Genomic DNA, 27,724 nt, shown 5'->3' with positions numbered 1-27,724 from the left:
AGCCGCCCTTTACATGGTGCCTGAACCCTGGACCAGCTAGGGGGCAGGAGTGTGGGCTCTGCCTACTGTGGAGGCGCACCAGGGGCCGGATGATGCCGATGACACGCTGTGGCAGATCCTTGATGCTGCCCACCCTACAAAAGCCACCTGGTGACTTAGGTGCATGGAGTCCCTTTAAGGAGGGATACTTAGGCTGGGAGGGAGTAGGTTCATAGGGTGTTGATTCCCAAGAATCAGAATTGTAAGGAGGGAGGAGTAACATGAGGAGGGGAAGGATATGAAGCAGGTTCTAGGATGGCAACAGCTGCCCGAGAGGAAGGGGTTGGGGTCACTGAGCAGGGGAATACGGTCTAGGGGATCCCATGTGATGGTCTTTAGGCATGGGAACTGGCTTTTCTAACCTTTTATTATCTTTCCAGTATTTTAACATGAGACCTAGGGGGCTATTAGGGGGACTATCTTTGTTGCTGTTTTTATCCTTTTTACTCCTAGTCTTGCTTGGGGTATTTCCCAAGTTGGGTCCTAGTTAGGCTGAATCCCTTGTACTAGAAACTTCTTGCCTATTCTTCTCTGGGGGCTTGTTAAGGCTCAATCCTTTGTATCAGTGATTTCTTGCCTGTTCTTCCTTGGGGAACTTGTTAAGGCTCAATACCTCGTATTAGAGATTTCTTGCCTATCCTTTAGCCCCACCTATTGGAGGTTTCTTGCACCCTTTTTTCCCTTCATCTGCTCTGGCCACTTCCCTCGCGGGAATATTTCAGGTCCCTCTTAGCATTGATGACGGGTCAGTATAAACCCTGACAGGATCCCCAAAGGGCCGCCATAAGCTGTATGAGGTGACCACGGAACTGCAGATAGGACCCACTCACTCTGCACAGCAGTAGTGCTTAGTACCATTCACACAAGCAGCACTGCAAGCAGTAGTGCTTGTGATCATTTACACACACTTTTAACCTCCAGAATCCCAACCACCAAGGAAATACTTTGTCGCCCCTGCGATGTTCTGACTTTGGTCTGTGCACAGAGTTACCTAGTCGCCGTGGTATGTGAGCCTCCTTTCCCCAAGCTGCCGGCCTGTTTCTTTCCCATGTTGCTGAGAGTCTGGGTTTATTTGTCACACTGGGTGGGCCTCAATTCCTTTATCCCTGAGGCCACTGCAGCGAGGCAGTGGGGCGCACCTCTTCACGGGAGAGGACCAAGACCATTTCCTAGAGGAGAATGGGAATCCCGGATGAGCCCCCAGAGTTGTTGGAGATAAATGCTCAGTGCCAAAAGTTTTCTCAGCAAGGCAATTTACTTCTGCGGAAGGGTGCATCTTGCAGATGGAGCAATGGCAAAAGCACAGGGAACAAAGGAGAGAAGGGGTTTTTATCTCTAATGCGTAGTCCCTACCTCTGTGTCACTCCCCCATGGGCTGGGTTCGGACTACACAATCTAAGCTGACCCGATTGGCTATTTGTGAATATTTTTTCCAAATAAGAAAAGGGGAAGGTGAGTTACAGTGGTGCGATGTGTGGTTTTGAAGGGTGATGTGTGGTTTCTAATGGGTGGAATGGGTGCAGAGTGTTTAACCAAGGGAACAGATGTAAGCTATTGATAAGAGCTGACAGGAAGGTTGTTTTTTTTTTTTTACAGTAACTAGAGGCAAGGAGGCATGGAGAACAAGAAAGTTTGAGAACAAAAAACAAGGAAGTTAACAGCCTGAACCTTTGAAGAGAAATTCAGAAAAATTCATTGTATCTTACAGACATAAGTTTTCAACTCACTTGTGTAAATATCTATGAGTGTGATTGCTGGGATTGTGTGGTAAGACTACATTTAGCTTTGCAGGAAACTGCTGATGTATCTTCCAGAATGCCTATACTATTTTACATTTCTGTAAACAATGAGTGAGAGTTCCTGTTGCTTCACATCTTCACCAGCTTTTGGTATTGTCAGTGTTTGGGATTTTAGCCATTCTGTTCCAGTGGATGTATAATGGTATGGCATTGTTTTAATTTACAATTCCCTAATGATATATGATGTTGAGCATCTTTTCATATGCTTATTTGCTACCTGTATATCTTCTTTTGTGAGGTATCACTTCAGATTTTTTGTACACTTTTTAATTCATTTGTTTTATTATTGAGTTTTAAGAGTTCTTTGTATATTTTGGATACTAGCCCTTTATCAGATATGTGTATTGCAAATATTTTCTCCCAGTCTATGGCTTGTCTTTTCATCCTGTTTCATAGTGTCTTTCTTTCAAAGAGCCGAAGTTTTTAGTTTTAATGAAGCCCACCTTTCCATTTTTTTTTTTATGGACTGTGTTTTTGGTGTTGTATCTAAAAAGTCCTCATCAAACCAAAGGTTACTTGGATTTTTCCTGTTGTCTTTTAGAAGTTTTATAGTTTTGCATTTTACTTTGGGTCTATGATGCAGTTTGAGCTAATTTTTTAATTTTTGTGAATTTTTGTGCATTTTGAGTTAATTTTTGTGTAAGTTGATGTCTGTTTATTTGCATGTAGATGTTCGCTTATTCTAGTACTATTTTTCAGAAAAAGACTGCCATCCCTTTTTGATGTCCTCTTTCAATGATGCATATGTTTTTTTGAGACAGAGTCTCACTCTTGCCTTGGCTGGAGTGCAGTGGCTTTATCACAGCTGACTGTAGCCTCAACCTCCCGGGCTCAATCAGTCCTGCCATCTCAGCCTCCCACGTAGCTGGTATCAAAGGTGTGGACCAGGGTTTCACCATGTTGCCCAGGCTGGTCTTGAACGCTTGGGTTCAAGCAGCACACCCACCTTGGCCTCCCAAAGCACTGGGATTACAGGCATGAACCACCATGCCTGGCCTCAGTGGCAGAGTTTTGAGGGTGAATTATGATAACTAAAATTGAAGAAGAAACCTGAGATTGTTGTAATTAATAATTTGACTTCATATTATGCCTTTAAAAATAGCTTAGGAGGAAGTAACATGTTGAGTAAGAGCCTGGGCTCTGGGATAAATTCTGAATTTGCTATTTACTTGCTGTGACATTGGACAAGTTACTGAACTGTGCCTCAGTTTCCTTGTACGTAAATGTATTTTTAGGTTAAATGAACAATATTTAATATAAATTGTTTAGTACAGTATCTTGCATATGTTATAGCTATGGAAGATTATTAGTAATAAAGACTTCTTTAGAAGTTTTATATATTTTTTATTCATCAGTTCCTATTATTTTATTCTCTATAGTGTATTACAGGAAAATATAATAGTGTTAACCTATGGACTGTTTCTGTAGTTATTGATGCCATCTGGCAGAAGCAGATTTACATAAGGGAGTTTAATGACTGACCTAGAATAACCATCATAAAGAAAATAAAATGTAAAAAACGGAGTTGTAAACGCATGCTTATATGCTCAGTATTTTCTGAAACCACTAAATACCATTAAATACCTCAAGACTAAAGATTTGATGTGTAAGATGGTTAAAAAAAAGAGCTGTAGTGCTTTATTTTTATTTTTTATTTACTTGTTTTTTTGAGATGGGGTCTCTCCCTGTCACCCAGTCTGGAGTTCACTTTATAAAACATATTTCCTTCCTTTGCATATGATGTATTACACACTACCTGCTTGCTTAATATATTTAGGATTGTTTCTTATTTTAGATTTTGAGTTATCTCTCCAATAAGAATACAAGTTCTTTAGGATAATGTGTCTTCAGTTTTTCAGTCTGTCACCATTTCTGATGGAGAAGCTCATGTTTCCTAATTGCTTAAGAAGTTAAGCAATTTGGATAATTGGATAAGCTATTACTTTTAAATTATTGCTTTATTTTATCTTGCCATTTTATTCTTCCTTCTAGAGTGGATAGAGGGGCCATTTACAATATAATAGCGAAATGCATATCTGTTTTTAAAGTTAGAACTGGAAGGCCAGTAAGATAAACAAGGGTCCTTTAGGGCAATACCTTAAGTAAAATAGCAAAGCAATGTTTTTGTTTGTTTCAAGTAATTGCTAGTGAGTAAGGAGTATTTCTATACTTCTGTATATTCAGCATTTTTCTTTGTTTGTTTTAGGAGACAAGATGATAATTGTTTAATGCAGTGATAGGAACTGCTGTTCTGCCGAGTTATCACAAACTTTGGGTTTTGTCAGTTAAAACAAATTTTGAGTGTTAGGTTTTGTTTTTTAACAGGTGTTGACATTAATTTTATTTCTATGTTTGGGAACTTGTAAATTTGTCTGACATTGATTCTAAAACTTTTATTGTAGCATAATATTATTTTGATCTCAGTGTATCCAAGCTTTTTTCCTAAAACTGCTAGATGGCATAGATCTGCTTTTTTTTTTTTTTTTTTTTTTTTTTTGAGATGGAGTCTTACTCTGTCGCCCAGGCTGGAGTGCAGTGGCGTGATCTTGGCTCACCGCAACTTCTGCCTCCCGGGTTCAAGCAATTCTCCTGCCTCAGCCTCCTGATTACCTGGGATTTCAGGTGCCCGCCACCATGCCCACCTAGTTTTTGTATTTTTAGTAGATACGGGGTTTTGCCATGTTGGCCTGGCTGGTCTTGAACTCCTGACCTCAAGTGATCTGCCCACCTTGGCTTCCCAAAGTGCTGGGATTACAGGCATGAGCCACTGCCCAGCCAAATTTGCTTTTTAAATTAAATTTTTGTCTCTGAGTCATTTAGTAATTAAATTAGTCATGGTACCCACTTCTCTTAGATACTTTAATTGGCGATACTCTGGGGGTATCGCAACAACAAAACTGATGATCAGAATTAGTTTAACAACATAAATATTCTTAATGAGGATATCTTCTGAATTATCATAATAAAGTAGTATTTATGTTTTTCTGTTACATAAAAAAATCGATGACTTTCTTCGGTAAGTTGTACTTCATACCAGTTTTAGTCACTTAGCACATTAGAGAGTACCAGTGAGCTATACATTATGTAGACTATAGATATGTTAAAAAGTACATTCTATTCATGATAAAACTAATAAACTAGGAATAGAAGGAAACTTGCTCCATCTGATAACATCTATGAAAAAACCCAGAGCTAATACATAGTTAATGGCAAAATATTGGATACTTTGTACCTAATATTAGGAGCAACATAAGGATGTTCTCTGCTGCCACTTCTTTTTAACATTGTACTAGAGTTTCTAGCCTGAGCAATTAGGCAGGAAAAGAAGTAAAAGGCATCAGAGTGATAAGGAAGAAGTATAGCTATCTCTATTTGCAGATATTTATAGAAACATCCTAAGAAATTTGCTAAAAATCTATTAGAGTTAATAAATGAGTTCAGCAAAGTTGAACTCATTTTATGTAGGATCAATATATAAAAATCAACTATGTTTCTATACAGTAGAAATGAGCAAACTGAAACTGAAATTAAGGAAACAGCTCCACTTATAATGCCATCTAAAGGAACAAAATACTTACGAATACATTTAACAGAAGTATAAAACGTATAATATGGAAATTACAAAACATTGTTGAAAGAAATTAATGAATACCTAAAAAAAAGGATGGACATCCTATGTTCATGAATTGGAAGACTTAATATTGTTTAAATAATAGTGCTCTCCTAGTTGATCTACAGATCCAATGGTTTATCAAAATTCCAGTTGCCTTTTGCAGAAGGCAAAGTTCCAATTGCCCTTTGCAGAAATTCATAAACTGATCCTAAAATTCATATGGAAATACAAGGGATCCTGTATTAGTTTCTGAGGGTTGCAGTAACAAAGTACCAAAACTAGGTGGCTTAAAACAACCAAAATTTTTCTCGCAGTTTAGAAGCTGGGGGTCCAAAATCAAGGTGTTGGCTCTGACTGCTCTAGGGAATTATCCCCGCTTGCTGCTTCTAGCCTTTGCTAGCAATCCCTGACATTTCTTGGCTTGTAGATCACTACAGTCACTTAGATTTCCTCTACCTGTGTGTCTTCATATTATTTTCTCTCTGTGTATGTTTGTCTGTGTGTCCAAAATTCTTTTTGTAAGGACACCAGTCATATTGGATTAGGGCCCATGGGAATGACCTAATTTTTTTTTTTTTTTTTTGAGATGGAGTCTCACTCTTTCGCCCAGGCTGGAGTGCAGTGGCACGATCTCGGCTCACTGCAACCTCCGCCTCCTGGGTTCAAGCAATTCTTCCGCCTCAGCCACCCGAGTAGCTGGGATTACAGGTGCCTGCCACGACGCCTGGCTAATTTTTTGTATTTTTAGTGGAGATGAGATTTCACCATGTTGTGGTCATGAGCTCCTGACCTCAAGTGATCTGCCCTCCTCGGCTTCCCCAAAATGCTGGGATTACAGGCACGAGTTACCTCCACCTCTCCTGGCCCTCATTTTAATTTGATTACGTTTGTGAAGACCCTATTTCTAAATAAGGTCACATTCTGAGGTACTTTGTGATTAGGAGTTTAACATATCTTTTTTGGGGTACCCAGTTCAACCCATAACAAACTCTGAATAGCCCCTCAAAAATTGAAAAATAAAAAATAAAGAATAAAGTTAGAGGAATCACATTTCTCAATTTAAAAATTTACATCAATCAAGACGGTGTGGTGCTTGGATATAGGTTCATTGAGTATGATCGTTAGTCTAAAAATAAGCCCCTACCTTTATGGTCAATTGGTTTTGACAAGGATACCAAGACAATTAAATGGTGAAATAATTTTTTTTCCCCCACAAATGATCTCAGACAGCTGGATATTTGCATGCGAATGAATGAAGTTTAACTCCTACCTCATACCATCTACAAAAAATATGTCAAAATGGATTAAAGACCTAAATGCTAGAGCTAAAACAACTAGGAGCTAAAACTCCTAGGAGAAAACATAGGAGTAAGTTTTTCTGACCTTGGGTAGGCAGTGGCTTCTTAGATATGGTACCAAGCACACAAACAACAAAAGAAAAGTGGATACCTTGAACATTATCAAAAATAAAACCATTTGTGCTTCAAAACACCATCAAGAAAGAGATAACAGAAAGGGAAAATATTTGCAAATTATATCTGATAAAGGACTTGTATCCAGAATACAAGAAGAACTCTTACAGTTTAATAATAAAATAAAGTCCAATTAAAAATTTGGCACAGGTTCTGAATAGACAGAACCTGTGTATATCTACTTCTACAAGGAAGATATACATAATGGTTGATAAGTGCATGTATTAGTCTATTCTTATACTGTTATAAAGAACTACCTGAGGCTGGGTAATTTATGAAGAAAAGAGGTTTGATTGACTCACAGTTCCAAAGGCTGTATAGGAAGCATGGGTGGGAGGCCTCAGGAAACTTAAATCATGGTGGAAAGTGAAAGGGAAAGCAAGCACGTCTTACCATGGTGGAGCAGGAGAGAGAGAGAGAGAGCGCAAGAGCGAGAGCGAGTGAGCGCGCAAAGGGGGAAGTGCCACACACTTTCAAACAACTAGATCTCATGAGAACTCACTATTGCAAGAACAGCAAGGGGGAAGTCTGTCCCCATGATTCAGTCAACTCCCACCAGGCCCCTCCTCCAATACATGAGGATTACAATTTGAGATGAGATTTGGGTGGGGACACAGAGCAAAACCATATCAGTGCACGAAAAGATGCTCAACATCATTAGCCATTATGGAAATAAAAATCAAAACCACGAGATACCACTTCAGACTCATTAGGATGGCTAGAATAAAAAAGTCAGATTATAACCAATGTTTGTTAGGAGATGGAGAAATTGGAACCCTCATACACTGCTGTGGGAATGTAAAATGGTACAGCTGCTTTGGAAAACAATCTGGTAGTTCTTAAAATACACACATAGAGTTACCATATAATCTAGCAATTCTGTGCCTAGTTATATATACCCATATGTTCATATATACACATGTTCATAGCATTATTCATAATAGCTAAAAGTAGAAAAACAACCCAAACATCTATCAATTGATGAATGGAGAAATCAAATACGGGATTTCCATAAACGGATTATTACTGAGGAACCAAAAGAAATGGACCAAAGCATACTACAACATGGATGAACCTGGAAAACATTCTAAGTAAAAGAAGCCAAGCACAAAAGACCAAGTATCATATGATTCCACCTATATAAATGTCCAGAAGAGGCAAATCTGTAGACAGAAAGTAGGTTACTGTTTCCTTAGGGCTTGAATGGAAGGATTTGGGGATGACACCTAAGAGGTACAGTGTTTCTTTTTGGGGTAAGGAAATTGATTGGGGTGATGGTTGCACAAGCCTGTGAAAGTACTAAAAATCGTTCAGTGTGCACTTTAGGTGGGTGAATTATTTGTTATGTGAATTATAACTTAATGAAGCTGCTTTAAAAAGTACATTCAATTATTACAAGGATAAGGGACCCTGTGTTCTAGGGAAATGTACATATTGGAACATTTAACTAACATGGGATGTTATAAAGTAGAATATATATGCTGCCAAATGGATGGTGTAGATCAGTGCTATTCAGAGAGTATATTGCAAGCCACGTATATAATTAAATTTTTCTAATAGCCACATTTTTATTTTTTAGAGAAGGGGTTTCACTATTTTGCCCAGGCTGGACTTGAACTCTTGGGCGCCAGTGATCCTCCTGCCTCAGTCTTCTGAGTAGCTGGGACTACAGGAACATGCCACTGCTCCTGCCTTCTAATAGCCACTTTTTAAAAACTTAAAAGAAATGGATGAAATTAAATTTTTTTTTTTTTTTTTCGAGACGGAGTCTCACTCTGTTGCCCAGGCTGGAGTGCAGTGGCACGATCTCGGCTCACTGCAACCTCCGCCTCCTGGGTTCAAGCGATTCTCCTGCCTTGGCCTCCTGAGTAGCTGGGACTACAGGTGCCTGCCACTACCCTTGGCTAATTTTTGTATTTTTAATAGAGATGGGGTTTCACCATATTGGCCAGGCTGGTATTGAACTCCTAACCTTGTGATCCGCCTGCCTCGGCCTCCCAAAGTGTTGGGATTACAGGCGTGAGCCACCGCGCCCAGGCTGAAGTTAATTTTAATAATATATTTTATTTACCCCAATATATAAAAATATTAACATTTCAATATGTAGTTGTTATAAAAATCATTATTGAGATATTTTACATCCTTCAAAAAAAATTAAGTCCTTAAAATCTGTTATGCATTTCAGAACGTTTTGATTCAAACTTTGCCACTTTCAAGTGTTCAATAGCCTCATGTAGTGACTAGGACAACATAAGTAGAGGCATTAAGTGTTAATCCAGAGGGAGGAGTAATCACTGTAGTCTGGATTGATTAGGAAAAGACACAGAACTTGAGTTATTTTGCTCATTCATTCATTTACTGATTTCAGTCATTTATCCAACAAATATTTGAGCTCTGTTTATAAAAAACTAGCAAAAAATGCAGATATGTCTTATCTCCTCATGGACAGTGCATTAAACAGCTAATTATATACTTACTTAGGGCTGGTTGCTTAAGAAGTAGTGGATGGAGTATAGGCTTAGATTTAAATATTCCCTGTGAAACAGAGGATGATGATAACTGCATTGTGGAATTGGTGGGAGTAAGTAAAATCGGTATGTCATATGCCTAACACTGTGCTTGTTGTTAAGTGTTTTCTCCTTCTCGTCTCCTACTTCACCCTCTGTCCCTCTACTTCCTTGTTGAATACATGAGGTGGGCCATGGGAAAAAAAGGCTTAGGAAGCAGCAGAGTCCTGGCTACCCAAGGACTTGAGAATGAGTTCTTACCCTCATTTCTTATCCTCAGCTGCCTTTCACGGGCCTTTCCAGGGCCCTGCTTCCTGGACCCAGACTCTAGTTTGTATTATTAGTATTAAAGCCTATTAACCAGTATTAAAGGGGTTTTGGCAGGCTAATTTAGTAATGTAATTATTGCTTTTTCTAGAGATTTTTATTTATGTTTCATTCCACATCACTGTTTTATTAATGAAAATTTGAACTGCTATCTGCTAAATTAGTTTGCCTCTTACTCAGATAAGAATGTGTTTTAGAACTATTTCGAGAAGTGTTGATATAAAAATTATTTTATACTTTTTTTGAAATTCCAGACCTACCATTAAATACTTAGCACTTTGGTCCATGTAATTTTTACATTGTACGATATCTTGGAATTTTAACATACTCTTTTACAGTAAGACTTGTTAGGTCTAGTTACATTATGTTTGAGACAATAATAGACGAGTTTGTTGGGAACAGTTATAGTGTATTGAACAGAGTTTGTTAGGAACAGTTTTTATAGTGTATTGAACACTGGATTTAGATTGGGCAGATCTTGGTTTTCCATTTGTTAGCTATGTGGTTGTAAGTACATTTGTTCACTGGTTTTTGATTCATACAGAAGATATAGTTTGACTAATATGGTCAGGACATTATTGTGTGTTTACTTATTTAAAAATTGTGATTAAGTGCTTTGAAGGAAAAGGACTGGTTACTGTGAATACAGTAACAGGTGAAAACTATTTTAGATTGGATTGTTCTAGAGAAGGCATCTCTGAAGAAGTGAGGTTTAAGCTGAGACATAAAGGATAAAAAGGAAGGGATTAGGGATGGGGGTGGTAAAAGAATATTGTAAGGAAAGGGAACATCATGTGAAAAAGTCCTGAGGTGGCAAAATGCTTTGTGTATTCAATAAATTGAAAGAAGCCTAGTGTGACTGAAGGATTGTGAGCAAGTGAATAATGGCATGATATGAGAATGAAACTAGATCTTACAGGGTTTTGTAAAAGATGCTGAAGCCTTTAAAGAGTTTTAATCAGGGGAATGAGACACAAGTGTAATCCAAAGTGGGGAGTTGAATATAGGAGTCTCTAAAGGTTGAAAGAGTAGTCTGGTCTACAGAAATACATTTGAGAACCAACAGCTCTCAAATGGTAATAATTTGGATAAATACCATGTATTTAAAGATCTGGGAATGCATGAGATAATCTGGGGAGAGTATGGAGACAGAAGATAGAAGAGAAAGGCAGTCTAGGACCAAGCCTAGAAGAACCCCAACGTTTAGAAGCTGATAGGGAAGGAATTAGCATAGGAGGACCTCAAGTGAGCAGAGTTTTTTGGATGACCGAGGAAATATAATGGTTCTGAAATAGCAATAGGGAACAAGGAGGATGTGATTTTTTTTTTTTCTAACTAGATATAAACCTTTATTTCACAACTTTGTCATAATTCACCTTCTAAAAGACAGACTGGAGGACACAGCTGAAAACACTGGGAGGCCAGATGCTCGTGTCTTTCAAGCCAGAGCATAGCCGTGGTCACTCTAGGGCCCATGTGTTCGTGTGGCTCTCAGGCGTCATGGACCAGATACACCAGTACTGTCCAATCCCAGTTTTACTTAGAGCCACCTCCTTTTTTGGGGCCATTAGTCCTCATTTCATGCCAGATTTTCACTAGAAGCTCCCTGTTCTTCCAAAACAGTTTATGACCATAAGTAACATACCATAATCCAAAGAGAGCTCCCCCAGGATGCACTGCATGATAAAAAAATTTCCATCCCATGAACATTCCTGCTGTATCCATGGCCATAATGGCTTTTAGGGCATTCTCTGCTATGAATGTGAACATCTGAAGGGAAATAATGGCAAGCCTCCCTTCTGGGATCTTAGTGCAGACAGCTGCAAAGACCATCATGATGGTGCCAGATGCACCAAGTGATGGTCCCTATCTTCCTGTGGCAACTTTACACACATAACTGACACAATTGGAAATAACACCTGCAGATAATAACACTGCTCTTGATCCAGAATGTTCACTGTGCTGGAAGCGAAGCTCCACAAAACATAGATATTTGCTGCCATGTGAAATAAGGAGAAATGACTGAATGTTGACAGCAACATTGGAAAAGAAAGGGCTTTTGAGGCTGGATTAGATGTGAAATACCTGATCATTGTCCGCTGCAGAGAAGGTACTCTCTAAAACAGAATACAAAGACATTCATTTGCAGCTGTGATAACCTGTCACAGTCTGGTGGCCATCGCTTAGGTTATTCTACCACTTGTTAATCTCCTTTCTGAAGTCTCCTTTTTGTGATCTTATGCTATCCCAACCGTCAGCTTTTATATCATCAGAATAACTCTGGACCCTGGATTTCAGTGATTCATATTGCCAAATAGCAGCTGATCCAAATGCACAGCCTGTAAACCCAACAGTAAAAAATAAAGGTTTTATGAGAGTCCCTATAGGATACAGAGAAGGATAAAAGGCCGTTTCTTCCATAGGAGGAATCAAAGCACTTCTCTTGTATGCTTCACCACTTGTGCCTGTGTCTGATCTTTGAGGTTCAGCCTTCCTGGGTGCTTTTCTGAATCCACATTTTTGCTGAAGAAGCCAAACCTGCGTCTGAGCAGCTGTGGCGGGGCTAGGGCCGCAGTGAGTTCCTTGCAGCTGCGGCTGCCCACTGGCGGAAACCACGCCTGGTCGCTGCCCCAACCTCTCTCTGCCCAGCCTCACCATGCCATCTTCCCAGCCTCTGCCCCACCATGGCCTGCAAGGACATGGTTTTGAGATGTGTAGAGGAACTGAATAACATCAGCCTCTGTGAGATTTATTAAAGTAGCATATTTGGGGGAGTTATGTTTTCCATAAGGCTAGAAAGTGGAGTTTGCTGATCACAGAAGAGGTAGAGTTGAGGAGTTGATTCAGATGAGAGGGATGTGTAGAGTAGTAGGGGCATGAGTTAACAGTATTTCTGGTGGAGACTTAGGTAAACAAGGATATGAGGTGTTGATAGATTTAGGCCTTTTAATCTCTTGTAGGCTAGAGGGATCTATGGCCTTAGTGGCATAGTCTGGAAGGTTTCAAATAGTTTGTTGGGTAAAGGACGAGTTTCTCGTGAGGTAAATCTGTCTCAGCAGGTTCTAGTTATGGTATGATGAGGCTCCAGGCTGGCCTCTTCTTTTATCTATTAAGTAGTAATAATACCTCATTAATTGTTATTTAAATGGACAGTCACATAGTGATTAATAAAAGTTAAGACTAGATAAACATACAGCCTTTTATGAAATCTTTTAAACATACATCCCAGTCATGCTCTAGCCAAGTTATTTTCTTGTCACTCTTTTCTGTACTGAATATAACAATGCCTAATTGAAGAATAAACATTGACTATGAATGAGGCACTCAATTCATCTCTTTGCTGATTATACTCAATTTTAGAACTAAGGATAAATTATTCAAGAGATAGTTGCTGATTTTTTAGTTTGAAGTGTTCTGTAAGCATATTGGATTTTTTTTTTTAGAACCCAGTGACAGTAATACTTCTTTGGAAAGAATATCATTGAATATCTTTTTAGAACTTCAAGCAAATTTATCTTTAAAACATTTTATATGCTCAATGTAGATAATTTTGAAATTGCAGAGAGATACAAAAAAGAAAATAAAAATTTGCCTGTATTCTCACTATCTAGAGAAAACTGTTTACTTTTTGGTGTGTGTGTGTAGCATTTGTTTTCAAAATTGGGATCACAATATATAGCAATTTGTAGCTATATACTCTGCCTTTTCATGTAATCCTTATGTCATGAATATTTTCCTAAACCATGAAATATTCTTGGAAAATGTACTTTTAATGAGTGCTTAATAGTCTGTTCATTGTGAGTGTATCATAGTTTACCTAATGGTTCTCTGCTATTGGACATCTGGATTGGCTCTAATTTATTGATGTGGTAAATAATGCCTTAATGAATATCTGTGTAAATCAATTATTTTCTTCCAGTTTCTTTTTACTTTCTTTTGCCATATTCCTAGAAAGGGAAGTACTGGGTCAAAGAATAGGGCTTCATTTTTGTTGCTCCTGCTTTTTTTTTTTTTTTTCCTGAGACGGAGTCTTGCTCTGTCACCCAGGCTGGAGTGCTGTGGCGTGATCTTGGCTCACTGTGACCTCCACCTCCTGGGTTCAAGTGATTCTCCTGCCTCAGCCTCCTGAGTAGCTGGGATTACAGGCACGCACCACCACACCTGGCTAATTTTTTGGTATTTTTAGTAGAGACAGAGCTTCACCATGTTGGCCACACTGGTCTTGAACTCTTGACCTCAAGTGATCTGCCTGTCTTGGCCTCCCAAAGTGCTGGGATCACAGGCGTGAGCCACCGTGCCTGGCCGCTCCTGCTGCTTTTTTGTTTGTTTGTTTTTTTGGGAGTCTTGCCCTGTGGCTCAGACTGGACTGCAGTGGTGCGATCTCAGCTCACTGCAACCTCTGCCTTCTGGGTTCAAGCGATTCTCCTGCCTTAGCCTCCCGAGTAGCTGGGATTACAGGCGCATGCCACCACGCCTGCTAATTTTTTGTCCTGCTGCTTTTAAGGAAAATTATACTTCAAGATTTCATATTTAAAAATCAATGTGGGTCGGGCTCGGTGGCTCACTCCTGTAATCCTAGCACTTTGGGAGGCCAAGGTGGGTGGATCACTCGAGGTCAGGAGTTCAAGACCAGTGTGACTAACATGGTGAAGGCTGGTCTCTACTAAAAATACAAAAATTAGCCAGATGTGGTGGTGCGTGCCTGTAATCCCAGCTACTTGAGAGGCTGAGGCACAAGAATCACTTGAACCTGGGAGGTGGAGGTTGCAGTGAGCCAAGATTGCCCTCTAGCTTGGGCAACAGAGTGAGACTCCGTCTGAAACAAACAAACAAAAAAAATTTGTGTGTGTGTGTGTGTGTGTGTGTATTTGGCGGTATAGCATTGCTTATTTCTCTGTTTGCAGCAGTGGTTTATTTTTGTGTGGATTTGCAGACCCCCTTGTGGTAATAAATCCTTACAGGTTCTCTTTGGCTTATATGTTGAGAACAACTACTATAGATTATAAACTACCTCAGTTCTCTCCTGTATCCTTTGTTTCACTGCTCTTGCTCCAGCAGATACCTTCTCATTGCCTCTAACAAGTAACTCTTTCTCCTTTATTCAGTGATTGTTTTTTCCTAACATCCCTTGCTTGATATTTGGGGAAAATTTTAAGGCTTTTAGAAAATCGTGTTTGAGAGCACCTGGTTTTATTGTATCGCTTGTTAGCCTTGAGTGTTTTTTTTTTTTTAGTATTTGCTGATTTATGAGATGAAATATGATAGGTGTATTTGGGGGTAGGAGGAATGTCTGAAATACATTTTCTTTCCCAATTTATGATTTAATAAGAGCTGGAAGGGGAAAAGTAAGCTATAAAACCCAGTATTTGACATTTTATCCTCTTAATCTGGCTACTGTCCATCATACTTTCAGAGCTGAAAGGGCTTTAAATTTCATATTTATTCAGTCCTTTCAGTTTACAGATAGGGAAACTAAGGCCTAAAAAGGACATTCCTTGACTTCCTCAAGGTCATAAGCCAAAGAGTGGTATAAGTTTGGCCTGTTTTTTCATAACTTAGTGTGTTGGTTTTTCTACAAACATCTTCTGCCTCTCTGCCCCATGTGTCCCCCAACCTGCCTTTTAGGTTGACTAACTTTTAGGTGACTAATTTTTTTCTGTTTGGATGCCTGGTAGACTCTTTTTTATCCTTGAGTTTAACCACGGTACTTTGATCATCCTGAGTCAGTTCTTGCATACATTGTACCTTTTTGTCCTGCAGATATAGTGCTCTCAATTTCAAGGAAATTTTCTATTCATGTGTGGCATCTACTTAGGGAACAATAATTATCCTTATGTTGGATCATCTTTGTTCTTCATATTTGTTATCTTCTCCAGAATTACTTCAATCTCTTAAGTGATTCGCTCTGCATTCACTATTATGATTTCCTTTCTTCCCTGCCATTAATTTTTCACTGTATTTTTTTCTGTTCTTTGCTGTTTCTAGTTTATTAGATCTCTGATGTTTTGTACTGCTAAGAACAAACTGAGAACTGTTGTAGGCTAAAAAACAGCCCTCCAGAAGATATCTGTCACCCAGGCTCATTGCAACTTCCGCCTCCTGGGTTCAAGTGATTCTCATGCCTCAACCTCTCAAGTAGCTGGGGTTACAGGCACCCGCCACCATGCCCAGCTAAATTTTTGTATTTTTAGTAGAGATGGCCAGGCTGGTCTCAAACTACTGGTGTCAAGTGATCTGCCCGCCTCTGTCTCCCAAAGTACTGGGATTACAGACATGAGCCAGTACACCTGGCCCCCAGAAGAATCTTACTATCCATTAGCAGTCACTCCCCATCTCCTGACACACACTGCCTGCTTTAGATAACCAGGTAGATTAGTGAGTCTATCTTCTTTCTATAGATTTGCTTATTCTGAACATTTCATATGAACAGGATCATACAATATGCAGTCTTGTGTGACTGTTCACTTATTTTCAGTTTGTTAAATTCCTTCAAGATCTTTGTTTTTACATGCCTTCTGCCATTAATGTTATCACTTCCCACTCCATTGCTTCCCTCCTCCTCCTACTCTCTCACACATTTCAGAATTTCAGCTGAAATACCACTTTTTCGGAGGGATCTACCCTGATTGGATTCTAGATACTCCATTATGGACTTAATTGTACCCCACCATTCTCTTTTGTACCTCTTACTTCAGTTATTATCTAATGCAGCAGTTATTTGTATAAATAATATCTGCTTTTCTCATGAGGTAGGGAGTTTGTTGTTGTTTTGATAAATGCTTAGATGAACATATTCAGGCACTTTACCCAGTGGGAGGGGAAGGAGGTTTTCAGAGAAGAGAGATATGTGTACGTATGTTAACTATTAATGTAGCAATGAAAATGTAAGCTGAAAAAATAGGAAATTAGTAGTTAACTAGGCTTTATGTGTGTAGACTGGACAGGTACCATAAAGAATGTCAAAGAATGTCTATTATACTCTCCCAGAAATACCATGAATCTGGAATTGTTTTTTTTTTGAGACAGGGTCTTGATGTGTTGCCCAGGCTGGAGTGCAGTGGTGGCTCCAGTAGTGGAGAGCATACATGGCTCACTGCGGCCTTGACCTCCTGGGCTCAAGCAGTTCTCCCACCTCAGCCTTCCAAGTAGCTGGGACCACTGGTGTGTGCCACCATGCCTGGCTAATTAAAAAAAATTTTTTTTTGTAGAGACAGAATCTCACTATATTGCCCAGGCTGGTCTTGAACTCCTGGGCTCAAACAGCAGTCCTCTCACTTGGCCTCCCAAAGTGCTGGGATTATAGGTGTGAGCCGTTAAAACCTAAGACTGTTAGTGCCAGCTTAATTTTTGGAGTCCATTTATGTTGTTGGTTAGAATATTTGGAACATTTACCCTACCTGAAAAGTTGAATAAAACTGATATACTGTGTTTTAAATTTGGATTCATCAGTTCAGTTTTTCAAGCTCATTTGTAAATAATGGGGCGTATTGCCTACGTGGGTCACAATTTGTTTCAGGAACGTGATGCATCATCTGCTTTGATGGAGATCTTAATGAAATTGGCTGCTCTTGACCTCTGAGATTGACCATTTCTTCATCTTTTCATGGTACCTAGACTGTCAGGTACACTGTTCTCTTCTCCCTTAGTGTTTGCTTTACTCTTTAGTGGATATTGGAGATACCTAGGACAAAGGTTGGTGATGAGGGTGTGTGTATGTGTGTCTTAAGATGAGGGAAATAGTATTTTTCTTCTTGATTAAATTTAAGGGGCATCATGAAATTTAAGTAACACCTTAAGAGTAATAGGTCAGATGGCTTTCTGTTGATATTGCTGATCTATAAAGTTATTGCTAGCACTGTGTTTACCATATTAAGTATTAAAACCTTATATTCTGTGGGACTCTTCACATGGGTATTTAGTTTCAGTTTTTATAATGGAAATTGGTGAGAAAAAAGGATGTCTCTACAAATTTTTGTTTTGTAGTTAACTTTTATTATTACAATTTCATCTAGGATGCATGAAAGTACATGGAATTTAGGGGCAGTGTTGGACATAACCTTGGAGGGACCCAGCTCAGGAAAGTCTTCAGTGGAACCTTCGTCTTATTATTTGCATATATTCACATCAAACCCTTTTAAAGTTTCCACTGATTTTTTTTTTTTTTTTAATGAGTATGTGTTCAGTGCTTCTGCAGGTTGTAGAGGTATGGTATAAAAAAGAAATTCACCAGCAGTCAGAGCTAGCAGACTTGGGCTAGTCCTATCCTGGTATATCATTAAGTCAGGTAGTTAACAGTAGGAGATGCCAAAGACCATTTAAAAAAGGGCAGAGTTAGGCATGTACATATTTCCCAAGGATGAAAGTTCTGTTTCAAGGGAAATTGTTTCCTACTTTAATGTCCTTATCTACTTTTGACACTGCGAATAATGAGTAAGCAGTGTGGGAGACGCTCTGCTTTGGCATCGGATGTCCGAAGACATTCTTCCATGACCCACCAATAAGAGGATTAGTCTTATTTTATTTCTCAGGCAGTGATAAAGGAACCGAGTCCCAGTTGTAGACCCACTGTGAGTGCAGGATTATTCCAGTGGCTTTTATTTAATAGAGCCCAGTTAGCATCTCTTCTAGTAGAGCTTTGTGGGGAGAAAGAAATGCTAAGTGGACTGCTTTGTGAATTGACCCACTTAATCTGACAGTACTCTTCCGCCTTGAAGAGGTGGACTTGGACTTGCCCTGTTTGAATGGCATTGCCAGTTTCTCTAAAGGCCGGTCTTTTTTTCTTTTGTTTCTTTCTTTTCCTCTCTCTCTCTCTTTTGTGGGGAGAGGATTGGGAGGTGTTAAGCAAGTTTTTAGAGGGAGGAAGATAAGGCAAATACAAAAACCTATATGGATTTGATTATAAGTAACTGTAATCAGTTAGGACAATGTTATTTAATATATGCATACCTTGACAATATTGTGGGTTTGGTTCCAGACCACCACAATAAAGCACATCACACAATTTTTTTGGTTTCTTAGTGCATATAAAAGTTATGTTTGCACTATACTGTAGTTTATTAAGTGCAGTAGCATTATGTCTAAACAACCTTAATTAAAACATCCTTTATTGTTTAAAAATGCTAATAATCTGAGCCTTCAGCGAATAGTCATCTTTTTGCTGCTCAGTGTTGATGGCTATTGACTGATTAGGGTGGTGGTTGCTGAAGGTTAGGGTGGCTGTGCCAGTTGTTTAAAATGAGACAGCCATGAAGTTTGCTGGATTAATTGACTCTTCCTTTCACGAAGGATTTCTCTGTTGCATGAGATGCTGTTTGATAGCGTTATATTTGTTTTAGTTTTTAATAGAGATGGGTGTCTCACTGTGTTGTCCAGGCAGGACTCAAATTCTTAGACTCAAGTGATCATCTTACTTCTGCCTCCTGATTAGCTGGGACTACAGTAGCCAGCACCCCAGGCATTATAGCATTTTACCCGTAGTAGAACTTTCAAAATTGGAATCAGTCCTCTCAACCCTGCTGCTGCTTTATCAGCTGAGATTATATCCTAAATCCTTTGTTCTCATTTCTGCAGTAGTCACAGCATATTCACCAGGAGTACATTCCATCTCAAGAAATCACTTTCTTTGTTCATTCATAAGAAGCAACTCCTCATCTGTTCAAGTTTGATCACAAGATTGCAGCAGTTCAGTCACATCTTCAGGCTCTGTTTCTAATTCTGGTTCTCTTGCTATTTCTACCACATCTGCACTGACTTCCTCCACTGAAGTTTTGAACTCCTCAAAATCATCCAGGAGGATTGGTATCATCTTCCAAACTCCTGTTCCTGTTCCTGTGAATCATGAATATTCTTTTTTTTTTTTGAGATGGAGTCTCATTCTGTCACCCAGGCTGGAGTGCCGTGGTGCAATCTCGGCTCACTGCAACCTCCGCGTTCAAGCAATTCTCTTGCCTCAGCCTCCCGAGTAGCTGGGATTACAGGTGCCCGCCACCATGCCCGGCTAATTTTTTTTTTTTTTTTATTTTTAGTAGAGACGGAGTTTCACCATCTTGGCCAGGCTGGTCTTGAACTCCTGATCTCGTGATCCACCCGCCTCGGCCTCCCAAAGTGCTGGGATTACAGGCGTGAGCCACCGCACCCAGTGAATCATGAATATTCTTAATGGCATCTGGAAGTTGTTTAGTGTAGTCGTCTTCATCAATGGTCTTAGCTAAATCTTCTGGATGACTTGCTGCAGCTTCTAAATCAGCACTTACTGCTTTGCCTTGTACTTTTATGGTATGGAGAGGGCATCTTTCCTCTGCTAGCTTCAAACTTGGCAGCTTCCTCACTTCTGTCGGCCTTCAGAGAATTGAAGAGAGTTCCGGCCTTGCTCTGGTTTAGGCTTTGGCTTAAGGAGATGTGGTTGGTTTGGTCTTCTATCCAGACCACTCAGACTTTCTCCGTATCGGCAATAAGGCTGTTTTACTTACTTGTCATTCATCTGTTTACTGGAATAGCACTTTTAATTTCCTTCAAGAACTTTTCCTTTGTATTCACAACTTGGCTGTTTGGCACAACAAGCATAGCTTTCAGCCTATCTGGGCTTTTGACATATTTTCCTCACTAAGCTTAATTATTTCTAGCTTTTGATTTAAAGTGAGAGACAGGTGACTCTTCTCTCACTTGAACACTTAGAGGCCACTGTAGGCTTATTAATTGGCCTAATTTCAATATCGTTGTGTCTGGAATAAGGAGCGGGAGGGAGATGAGGAAACAGCTGGTTGGTGGAGCAGTCAGAGTATACACAATATTAATCTATTAAGTTTGCCTTCACTGATCACAGATCACCATAATGGGTATAATAATAGTGAAAAGTTTGAAGTACTGCAAAAATTACCAAAATGTGACACAGAGACATGAAGTGAGCACACGCTGTTGGAAAAGTGACACTGATAGACTTGGTTAACATGGGGTTACTATAAACCTTCAATTTGTAAAAAAACATAATTTCTGCAAAGCACAATAAAATGAGGTATGCCTATATATTTTTCTCTTAGGCATGTTCCTTATTATATTAACTATAAACAGCATCATTACTAATGAAGTTGTAAACTAGAATTTAATCAGTATTTGAAAATGTATGGTGTCCCTTGCAGAAATGGAATTAATGACAGAACTTGTAGTTATTACCTGCTATTTTATTTTCCTTAGTTAATTTTAAGAGGTTCTTATAAAGTTGTTTGGAGGTACTCTATCTTCGCAACAGTTAAAATTGTAATATTTTAGGCATATCTCCTCCTCCTATTTTGTTATACAGAAAAGTTTTAGCTGATAAACAGATTGCATTCTAAAAGTTCATAAACTATTTTGGAACTTAGAAAGTATTTTTTCATAGTAAGTTTAGTAAATATGTAAATGCGAATAGGTTCCCAGGCTATCCTACAAAAGCCTAGTGAAGCCATAGTTAGCTCAAATATCTACATATTTACAGTGACACATAATAGAAAATAATATGGCAAGAATAGTAGTTAAACAACACCAAAACACTGTTAAGAATTAGTTTTGAAAAATTTTCTTGTATGTGTGATTGATACAGGGATTTAATCAGAGGGAGGTCAGGCGTAGAGACTTGTGGGAGTCTGGCAGGCCTTTCTGTGTCCTTTCAGGTACTTTATAGGTTGCTGGCATTTCTTTCTTTTGATATTGGTATACAGCAGAAATGCTATCTTTTTGCTTACCGGCTATGGTTAAGGTTGTATTTTAGGTTCTGAGTGGAATGAAAATGGTAGAAAAGAAATTGTTTTCTCAGGTAAAAAAGATAGGAAAGAACAATGGAAGATAGAGTAACCTAGGATGTGTGTTTGAAAAAGAAATTGAGATAGATTTCATTGACATACAAATAATGCAAGTTTAAGGGAATAGGGGTAGAGTATAACATGCAAATGATTCCTGATGGAGGAGAGCAAAGGTGTTGATGAAATGTTTTGGGTTAGCAATCCTTATGCTGGTCAGTAAGTGGTTTTGGACATCTTTGGAAGCTATGTAGAACTGGGAATGGAGAGTAGAATGCTACTTTGGTATTTTTATATGAACTGTTTCAGTATTGTTTTTTTATAACATGGTACAACAGCTCACCAAAAATATTTAAATAGCTTGATATACATTTGGAGTGTTTTTTGATGTATTAAACTATTATTAGGAAAATATATTTTTTGAATGTATGAAAAGTAAAAGTAAAATATTGTACTTCAGCTAATTCAACAAATGCCTAAAACTATTATGTGATGAGAGAGATTTGGTTTTTACATTCCTTTTTTTTGTTTGTTTATTGATTAGAAAAACCATGCTTCCTTTTTCAATTTCCAAAATGTTTCATATTTAGAAGAAACCAGTCCAAAAAGAAAATCAGGAAATGTTCCTTCTATTCCTACAAAAGTAGCACCTGTTGTTAGGCTATGTATTATTACTTAGTATTGTGATAAATCTGTTCAAGTGTTTAAATGTTTGCTATCTGTTCACTGATGTGATTTGCATCAAGAATTTCTGGCTCTCTTTTTACTCGTTTTAGATTATTTGTCTCTCAGGTAGCTTTGTATATCAGCAAAATGACACAGTTTTATATTTAAAGGTATTTTTGCAGTTTATATTAGAAGATGTAAAGACTCTTACTCAAAATGCGTGGTTATATTGGACTGAGTTATTTTTATGGATTTATTTTAGAATGTCAATTATTCAATTCACTTTCACTTTTATAAGTAGTGGAAAGTATACTAAACTTAGAAATTGGATGAGGCAATTTGGATGAGTACTGTAAGACTACAGTATAGTTTTTAATACTACACAGTCTAAACTGTAGTGTTATACTAAACTATAGTTTTTAATACTATACAGTCATTGCTGTTATACATGGGGCATTGGTTCCAGGACCACTGGGCACATCAAAATCTTTGCATACTCAAGTCCTGCACTTGGCCCTATGGAACCTCCGTATGTGGAAAGTTGGCCCTCTGTATATGTGGGTTTTACACCCTGTGAATACTGTACTTTTAATTTGTGTATAAGTGGACCTGCGCAGTTCAAACCCATATTGTTCAGGGGTCACCTGTATATAACCTTGAGCAATTTTACTTATTTTTTGAGTCTCAGTTCCGTTCTCCCTGATTTAGTACTGGTTCTTCCTCCTTTGTAGGACTGTTGCTTGGATCAAATGAGATAATGGGTCTAACTGTGCTTTTAAACTGTAAAGTGCTTCACAAATTTATTTGTGATGATGAGTGATGATGGTTTGGTGATCATGATTGGTCCTAAGGAAAACTGTCAAATATATAAATTTTATCTGCATTATCTTCTCAATCTGTTGAATTGACTTCACTCTTTTAAGAGGGTGATTGCAGGGTCCGAGGTCATCTCTGAGGAGGAAGTAGAGGTATTTATTTTGGTGACTTTTAGACTTTAGTTTCCAAAGTATAGTAGAAGCCTGTAGAAATTTGTCACTTATAAATGAACAAATATTTTTCAGACTGCTATCTGCATAGTCATAAAATGGGACGCCCCCAGTGTGTGATAACTGTAAGTGTTGCCCTCATGGATTGGATATTAGTTGTTAAATTGTAATTGATAAAGTATGTAGGACTGACTTAGAGTAAGCAGTAGTCTTCTGGGAGAAAGCAAACCCTGTCCTCTCTCCTCCCCTCCCTACTGTTTCAATTCAACAGCAATTTTTAATTTAATAACCTCCACTTTAAAGTGATTTAAAAATTGTGTAAATTTGTATGCTGTGCTATGGAAAAAGCAGTTTGGATTAAGGAGTGCAGGTATCTTTGCATATTTCAGGAGAGGGCAGGGTTGGATAAGCTGTTACATTGGGGGCATTTGGGTTGTCAGAATGCAATATTGAGGATCAAAGGGATGTGTAGTAGGCCAAGAACAGACCTAATTGATTTAAAAAATATATTTACAGCACTGATCTGGTATTACTGTCACTAAAAATTACAGTAAAATATACCAGCTTTTTGAGATCTATTTTCTGGCTTTCTTCTGGCTGCTCAAGGTTGATGTTTCTAGAATGTGACCACTGACTGGATCAGTGAGTGAGTAATTGTATTTTTAAAAGTAATTATTTACTTCTTTAGTTTAAGTACTTACCATTTTCTCTTTTCATCCATGTATAGCATACTAATTCTTTGATAATCTGGTAACCTTCCTTCTTAAGAAAAATTTAAGTATAGTGTCTACCCTTGCCCTCCCAAATTGGACAGCTTGTAAATCAAACGGATAAGCATGTTTAAGAGTTAAAAATTCTAATGTAAATTCCTAAAAGCCGAAGATTTTTATGCGCATGCTGTAAGCCTTTTAGACGTGTATGGAAAATAAACCTATTTCTAAATTACATCTTGAAATTATTTCAAGTGAGGAGTTAAGACCAAGTGAAATATTTATTCACTTTGGGTTTGGTTTGATTTTATACCAGTTCAGTGAAGTTAGAGAAAAGGAAAATACACTTGATTCCAGTTTATGGCTTACAAGTAAAATAATATTTAAGTTCAGACTGTTGAAAATTAGCATGTTTCTGATTTTAGGTTTATTGTTTGGTTTAAAGTAAAATTTGGTTTTGAGGTAAAACCAAGAAGTTAAAAATTGAGTCAATTAAAATTGGCTCAGAAGAAGTATGGATATTTCAAAGAAAAAATTGGGGTGGCTAATAGATATTGGCCTCAGCACCTTTTGTAAGATATTTGGAGTTTTAGGTTTTGCTGAACACAAGTTGGTTTCAGGGCCTAAATACCCATCTCTTATCTTTATGACATGGTCCTTAGCAAAGTAATGTAGTAGGACACGAGTTTTTCAGTAAATGGACAGGTCTGAATCCTGTGGGTTTGAGTTATTGAAGGGATTACTTTGAGCAAATTAACAAATCTTTTTGAACACCATAAATTTTCCCATTTGTTAAAATGAGTGTTCTGAGTATGTCATAGGCTTTTTGTAGGAATTAAATGGTATATTGTGGCTCTTCAAGTGTGGTAGCTGGACCTGCATTAAGAAGCATTTGAGGTGCTTATTAAAAATACAGTTTCTGGACCCCCACTTCAGAACTACTGACCTTTTGGGGGATATATTCTAGGGTCTTCATTTTAGTAAACTCCCAGGTGATTCTTATGCCCACTGTAAGTGGTGCTTGCAAACTGTAAACAGTTCTCAAGGAATATGCTTACATAAATTGAACTTAAGATCTCAGATTTGTCTCCTGTCCAGTTTTTGCCAATTGCTGCATGTTGATGCTCTAAAGAAACCAGAATTATTTGGAAAAGGGTTAGGAACAGAGTAAATTTCCCACTCATACCTAAATACACATGTGGGACATAGAGTCATTTGTTTTGGCTGCTTGTTGTCACCATGTTTTCAGTAAGCCCTCCATTCTGTTTTACTACTTGTAAGGCTTTTCTATATATCTTCTCCCCAGAAATTTATATCTGACCAATGGCAAGCATAGGAAGACACAAAAGCACTACTTAGGTTTAACATGAAGTAGTCAGTTCGCAAATCCTAACAATTCTGCTTGAATAATTCTTATAAATTCAATGGCAAACCTTTGCTGAGCATTTGCATTGTGCTGAACCTTGTGCACATGGGAAATGTAAATGATTCCAATAATGTCAAGTTTTTTTTTTTTGTTTTTTTTTGAGACAGAGTCTCACCCTGTCTCCTAGGCTGGAGTGCAATGGCGCGATCTTGGCTCACTGCAACCTCTGCCTCCCGGGTTCAAGCGATTCTCTTGCCTCAGCCTTCCAAGTAGCTTTTTGTACTTTTAGTAGAGACGGGGTTTCGCCATGTTGGCCAGGCTGGTCTCGAACTCCTGACCTCAGTTGATTTACCCACCTTGGCCTCCCAAAGTGCTGGAATTATAGGCGTGAGCCACCGCGCCCGACCAACATCTTTAATATATATATATTTTTTAAAACCTGGTTTCTTTGGATAAAGAGTTGAACTTCAGCTTAAGCTGAAAAATTTACAGTGGCCAGAGTTTCCTCTTCTGACAGTCTTATTCATACCTGAAGATAAGGTTCTTTTGGGTTCTTTTGAGTAATTTATGTAATCATATTTTTCAATAGTGTCATTGTTGTAAACATCCTTTAAAAATAGCTGTGTGTTATTTCTCTGCATGATAGAGAAATAACTGGCAGTGCCTTTCCCTCTGCTAATACTATTGTTAGACAGAAAATGTCATGAAAATGCTTTGTATCTTCTGTGTATTCATGGGTGGTGTGCTGATTTCTCTAGGCTTTTGTTGCAGACTTTTAATTTTCTGTTATTTCTATGTGGAGACTTCATTCTTGAGGTGAAGGAAAATTTTTATAGAGGCAGTCATTGCAGACTTAACTCTCCACAGCAAGGTCACCAGAGTATTTATTAGACTGTGGCATGACTTTTCTCAGTTTGTAGTACACCTTATTCATATTCTCTAAAAGCCCCTCAGTTACAAAGTGTCTCAGTTGTTGCTTTTTCTCAGCACTGGATTTTAAGAACTAGTCTCCTTAAAACAAGAAACATCAAATTAAATGCCTTTGTTAAATGAACAAAGTATGTTCAGCTTTGAGATTTATCATTTGAATAAAATTAGAGTGTCAGTGCCAGACACCTACCTACCTACTAAATATTTAAACATCCTTGAAGTGGACTTTTGGCTTTTGGATACTCCCTCCATACCTTGGATGGGTCCATGTCACTGTGTTCATCGCGGAGTGGATTGGTCTGAGGAGTGACTTGAGAAGACTTCAAAAAATATGACTACAAAATGTTGTTTACAGGTACAATTCTGTTTTTAAGAGATTGAGAACTAGGCTGTGTGTATTATTTTGGGATATGCCTAAACCGCCAAGGCTTTTGTAAAAATTGTATTCTAGACTGGATACAGTGGTTCACACCTGTAATCCCAGCACTCTGGGGAGGCTGAGGTAGGATGATTTTAGACTTAAGGCCAGGAGTTAGAGACCAACCTGGGCAACAAAGTGAGACCCTGTCTCTCCAAAAAATAAAAAAGTAAAAAATATTAGCGAGGCATGGTGGTTTGTGCCTCTAGTGTTAGCTACTTGGGAAGCTGAGGCAGGAGGGTTGCTTGAGCCCAGGAGTTCAGTGTTACAGTGAGTGAGCTATGATCACATCATTGCACTCTAACCTGGACGACCCTGTCTCTTAAAAAAGAAAAAAATTATTCTGTATTTAACAGCCTTCAATAGAAAGTGATTGTTCTGTTGTATACCATCTTTTCATTGCGTCATGAGGAGTCTATTCTGGTTTATATATTTAAGATTTATCTATTATGGTAAAGAGTAGGGATTTAATGCTATGTTTTAATTATGTAGGGAATTTGTACAATGTGAGTGAAGTCCTCTGACAGGAGAGAGGGCCTGAAGCTGAACTAGTTCCTGCTGCTGTGCTGTTGTACCTTCAAGGTGGTTTCGAAGACCAATTTTATTATAATCGCTAGTGCCATATAATTAGTTTGGAAATTACTGTTTCATGTATGCTAGGAAATTTAGTACTGGGCAAAGTGGTTATTTTTTGTTTAAGCAGATTTGTTACAATTTCTAGTTTTTCTTGAGGATTTTGGTCTCTTGGAAGCAGTGCTATGGTCTGAAATAGCCCAGTTTGTTGTAGCAAATATTAAGTTGTTTGGATGTCACAGAATCAACTGTTGTACGGTTTTATTTTTGATATGGTTTTGCTTTGGTATAAATTTCAAAACCTAATGTTGCCAAAGTGTCTCTGGGAATAGATGTTGATATTAAGGAGTACGTGGTTGAGGCCAGAAAACTGTAAAAGCCTGTTGATTTATTCTCTTACTTCCTATTACTCTGGAGCTGATCCTTTTACATTAAGTTATCAGAAACATTATCTTCTTTTTTTAAGAGGAAATGAGAAAAGAATATGAAGTTAGTAATAGTGGGAAGGTTTTAAATTACAGCAGAGGCAGCATGAGGCATGTGATGA

The 27,724-nt window shown here is 38.3% G+C and overlaps 1 protein-coding gene and 1 pseudogene across 2 annotated transcripts in view; one reads left to right on the top strand and one right to left on the bottom strand.

Annotated features, from left to right (window-relative positions):
* GSK3B (glycogen synthase kinase 3 beta) overlaps nucleotides 1–27,724 on the top strand; it is a 274,814-nt gene that overhangs the window by 55,325 nt on the left and 191,765 nt on the right. The window lies entirely within an intron of this gene.
* On the bottom strand, nucleotides 11,292–12,420 carry LOC129033780 (presenilin-associated rhomboid-like protein, mitochondrial; annotated as a pseudogene).

This window comes from Pongo pygmaeus, chromosome 2 (assembly GCF_028885625.2).
Source record: "Pongo pygmaeus isolate AG05252 chromosome 2, NHGRI_mPonPyg2-v2.0_pri, whole genome shotgun sequence".
Classification (NCBI taxonomy): domain Eukaryota; kingdom Metazoa; phylum Chordata; class Mammalia; order Primates; family Hominidae; genus Pongo; species Pongo pygmaeus.
The sequence above is the reverse complement of the archived record's forward strand: the minus strand, read 5'-3'. Positions and strand labels throughout refer to the sequence as shown.